Raw genomic sequence first — 5,525 nt, 5'->3', positions numbered from 1 at the left:
TACATCAAACAACTCCCAAACAACAATCCATTTTTCTCTATTCAGCAACATTATAAGAATTACAAGTACATTTTTATTTATTGAATTCCATGGGGATATGTTATGCCTTTAACAAGTTCCATTTATTAATTTTTCCCCAAAGCAATGTGATGGGGGTTCACTCATAACTTACAAGGAAGTGCCCTGTTATCCATTGATGAGTTTGTTGAAGAATGGATAGTCTAAGGATTTAATCCTCCTAAAAGATACAAGGTTAGTACAAAAAAACTTTACCAAAAGGAAACCACCCAAATATTCTTTTCCCCCTTCCTATAACAACCAACCATGGTGGATAACTCTTATCCAACCCATAGTCCATCTCCTGCTAAAGTGGACAAAGAAAATGTAAAAATGTTTGCACTTTCTGAATATTTTTAATTCCACTATATAGTCTCTATATACCGATATAACTTAGGAGCATGGGTCCCTTCACTGTGTTCAGTGTCTGTACAATTATAGCATAGGAGCGTAATGTAGGTAGGACCTAGGGTACATTCACTAGTTAGATTCCTTTATTCTTTTGACTTTATTATAATTGTTTAAAATGCATCCTTAAAATTGCTTTAGGAATGAGCGATTAAGGGACTTTAAAGGTGCCAACAATAAAATCAATAAGATAGAAATTCAACTAATTTCAAATTTATCCTTAAAGCTACTTTAGGAATGAGTCGGTAAGGGATTTTAAAGGTGTCAGAAATCCATGAGTGAGATAGATGAAATATGGAGCCAGAAATGAGCATGGATGTAAGAGGATGTTTTTACCCAATAAGTTGTTGTAACACACCCTTGTAACCCTTTTTTTTCTTAGCCTATATTATGAAGTATCGTGAGCCAGTATTATGAGTAGTCAAACCAAGTTGTTGGTGTTGGTTATCCACTTTTTATCCCTTCTTCTGGGGTTTTCCCTTCAACTAAGAGAAATAAATGCAGAAAGTGGATGTCAATTAAAAGGATCTACCCATGAAGCTATGAGCAAGAGGGGTATTTTGGATGGGGAGGAAAAGGGCGGAAGAGCATCTAGCCAGTAAAAGATGAACCTAGGCATTCTAGTTCGTTGGATGCCAATGGTGAGAAGATTTTTATTGACATGATCAACTATTGTGCACCCAATAATTATGAATGGAGGGAATGTCGAGGCCAAAGGATGCACATTCCTAAGAACATGAGTGCATTTGTATGTGTGTACATACATTCGTGCACATCTCATTGCCACTTTTTTAACCACCAACTGTGTGGAAGCACCTATTGCACAAACTAAAAGCTACTATTAATGTAGATATGCAAATGCAAATATTTATATCTGATAATTATTATTTTTTACATGGACAAAAAGGATTGGAATATCTTCCTTTATATTCATAAGATATTCTTTACCAGATTTACATGATTAAGAATTTCAAAATTTATATTCACATTTTTATCTCCTTTTATTTTGAAGATGTCTGCACTTGCATTATATTGATATTTTGGTTGTGTTTTAATATATCATTTATATCATTCGATATTTGGTTTATTAAGAAGTTGAAAAGACTAGCTACTCAAACTTTTATGTTGAATCCATTACTTTTGTGCAATACTTGTACTATATGGTTGAATGGAGTACTTTTGTGCTATACTTGTTCATAGGTGAAACAATGTATCATCATATACATCTCATTTTCAACTTCTCTTTATACATATAGAGCACAGTGATTTTTCTTGATTAGAACCTAATTTGAGCTCACATAGTAAACATTTATATATAGAGAGATTCTCTTTTAGAGTAATGGTTATTATGTAAATCTCCCATTAATAGAATCTCATCACAAAGATCTTGTTATGACTTCTCTAAAACTTTTTTAATCACTACATATCATAAATTATAGTGCTGATTGGAACTCTACATCTATTGAGGCTTGCTTACGGGATTGGATGTTTGTAAACCACCAATTTCTTGCTCTACCTTTAGTAAACATTTATATATAGAGAGATTCTCTTTTTGAGGAATGGTTATTATGTAAATCTCTCATTAATAGAACCTCATCACAAAGATCTTGTTATGACTTCTCTAAAACTTTTTTTAATCACTACATATCATAAATTATATAATTGCATAAGTGTCCTCAGACACATAATTTTATTAATCAGAAAAAACAATTACATAATATGATTTTGCAAGAGTTTACACCCAAACAACACAAACACTCTTGCAATGAGCTATTTATAAGCTCCATGTCCTAACTACCTCTAATTATGGATCACTTATTAAATAACAAGTGTCCATTTACAATAAATGCTATAAAAACCAACTAGCTAACAAATCTCCTAAAATAGAGCCTAAGATAAGACACATTTGGAGAGTCATATCTAGTTACAACAACATGCTAATTCTAAAAGTCTCCATTAAATAATTAAAAATTCTAGAATAATAATTATTAATTTAATATCTTAAATTAATAATTATTTTATTCTAATCTTATAACCTATGATAAAACTGTATTTTTGGATCATCTAACATTCCCCCCTATGATCCAAAGATACATTACAACAGATACCAAGTTCATCCCTGAACTTAGTAAATTTTATTCTGCCAAGCAGTTTCGTGAAAATGTCAGAGATCTAATCTTCGAAAGGACAATAAACTGGCTTGAGGACATCTTTGGCAATGAGAGATTTGATATGATGATACTTGGTGTCCACATGCTTTGCCTTTGAATGAAAAACTGGGTTATTGGAAATTTTGATGGTTGACTGGCTGTCAATGAATAATGATGTAGCTTCTGTCTAAGAAATGCCCAAGTCCTGCAAAATTCGGTGCAACCAAACAATTTCACATGTTGCTTCCCATGCTGAAATGTACTCTGCTTCTGCAGAAGAAGTGGCCACTGTAGCATGTTTCTTACAACTCCAAGATATTGTTGCTGACCCCATGTTCATTAAATAACATGATGTTGATGCTCGATCATCAATACTTGCAGTAAAGTCGGCATCAAAATATCCACCAAGTACAAAAATTTTAGTCTTTGTGTAAAGAAGACCAAAATCTTTTGTTCCTTGGATATATCGAAGAACTCTTTTGGCTGCATTCCAGTGGCTGTCTCGTGGTTCCTGCATAAAACGTGAAAGAATACTGACTGCATAAGATAGATCAGGATGAGTATTTGTCAAATAAATCAAGCTGCCAATCAATTGTCTGTGAGTTGTACTGTCCACCTTTCCCCCCCTTCAAATTTTGAAAGTTTCAAGTTTTGCTCCATGGGGGTAAGAACAGGCTTGCAATCCTGCATGGCAAATCGTTGAAGAACCTCTGCTGCATACTTACTCTGAGAAATGAAAATATGATGTGGACGTTGGAAGACTTCAACTCCAAGATAGTAGTGAAGTAATCCCAAATCTGTCATCTTAAAACCTGCATGTAACTCCTTTTTCACCTGTGCAATATGGTCATCATGGTTGTCAGTAATGATCAAATCATCTACATACATAACAAGAATTACCAGATATTTTCCCTGTTGTCGCACATACAGAGTATCATCAGATTCACTTCGTTGACAACCAACTTTCTTAAGGTAGTCATCCATCTTTGCATACCAAGCTCGGGGAGCTTGTTTTAATCCATATAAAGTCTTAATCAATTTGCAAACTCTACGTTCTTGTCCTTCAATTTCAAAACCTGGCGGTTGGGTCATATACACTTCCTCCTGTAAATCTTTGTTGATAAAAGCACTTTTCACATCCATTTGATGAACTTTCCATCCTTTCTGAGCGGCCAATGCAAGTGTTAATCGGATGGTGTTCCATTTAGTTGCAGGAGAAAAAGTTTCCTCATAATCAATGCCTTCCTGTTGCGCAAAACCTTTTGCGACAATTCGTGCTTTATACTTTTCAAGTTCTCCCTTTTGATTATACTTAATTCTGTAAACCCATTTGCATCCTATGGGTTTAACATTTGCTGGAAAATCAACAAGTTTCCAAGTGTTGTTATCAATTACTGCTTGATATTTTCAACCATAGCTTGTTGCCATTATTTATGTTTTACTGCTTCTTTGTATGTGGAAGGTTCAGTAAAATCATTTGCTATCAAGGCAAAATTGCCTTCACTTCTATGTGGCCTTCTGGTGCCTGTTTTATTTCGTTCATCAGGCTTTACATCGTTCAAAAGTTGAACTGCCCATTTCGGAAGTTGGTGCTCACTTTTTTGCGCTTCTGTAAAGTCTCCATCATTGTAAAGAGGATTAATATAAACTGATGTTCGTCGTTCAGGTGAAGAATGTGGAGAATCACTGTCAGAAGAACTATTGCTGCTTGGAGATGCGGATGAACTGCTAGAAGACCCAGATGATGTTGTTGATGTAGATGGACTGGATGACTCATCTTCAGAGGAAGGAAAATCAAGTTCATACCAATTTGGTGAAGTTGGTTGACTTTGCATTTTTCCATTTCTTTTACTTCCCTTAGTTTCTATTTTGTTAAGAAGATTTTCAATTTCTTCAGCACTTTTACTCTCAATTTCATCAAAAATGACATCCCTGCTCACAATGAATTTTCCATTGGTCAAAGACGATACCCTTTCTTCTCATCAGAATATCCAATCATTGTGCATTGTAAACTTCATGAGTCAAGCTTAGTTCATTTTTCTTTCAGAACTAAGGCATAACATACTGATCCAAAAACTCTAAGATGTTTAACTCTAGGTTTGAACCCAAACCAAGCTTCATAAGGTGTGATTCCATCTAAAGAAGCAGTTGGAGATATGTTTCTTAAGTAGACAGTTGTATGTATTGATTCTACCCAATATGTTGGACTTAACCTCTTGAAAGTTAACATGGATCTCGCCATTCCTAACAAGGTGTGATTCATTCTTTTGACTACTCCATTTTGTTGTGGAGTGTAAACTTCTGTAAGATGTCGTCTTATGCCATTTTCACTGCAATAACTTTTGAATTCATTTGAAGTGAATTCTCCCCCTTTATCTGTCCTGAGAGTACCTATCTTTTCTTTGACTTCATTTTCAACAAGTTGGAGAAAAATTTTAAACTTATCAAATGCTTTTGACTTGTTCTTCAAAAAGTAAACCCAAGTCATTCTGCTGAAATCATCAATGAATAGTAATAAATATTTGCATCCACCAAAGGAATTTTGTAGTGGTCCACAAACATCACTCTGAACTAGTTGTAGCCGCCTGTTTGCACGCCATGAACTTGTTGGAAAACTTTCTTGATTTTGTTTGCCATAAATGCAAGCTTCACATTTTGCATTTTCCCTTTTGAAAGTGGGAAGTCCTTTAACCATTCCTTGTTTCTGCAATTGAGAAAGACTCAAAATTCAAATGTCCATATCTTACATGCCATAGTCTTATAGGTGAAATACGTGTAGTCACTGCCCCTGCAAAATCAGAATGCCTTGGAATAATTGTCCCTTTCATCCGTAAAAGTTTTCCATCTTCATAACCTGTCATGATTGTTTTCAAGTTCTGTTTGATTGAATTAATCTTGACTAAACCATCT

Source organism: Pinus tabuliformis, chromosome J (genome assembly GCF_031772625.1).
Source record: "Pinus tabuliformis cultivar Carrire ecotype Pingquan chromosome J, CPIR1, whole genome shotgun sequence".
In the NCBI taxonomy this organism is placed as follows: Eukaryota; Viridiplantae; Streptophyta; class Pinopsida; order Pinales; family Pinaceae; genus Pinus; species Pinus tabuliformis.
The sequence above is the reverse complement of the archived record's forward strand: the minus strand, read 5'-3'. Positions refer to the sequence as shown.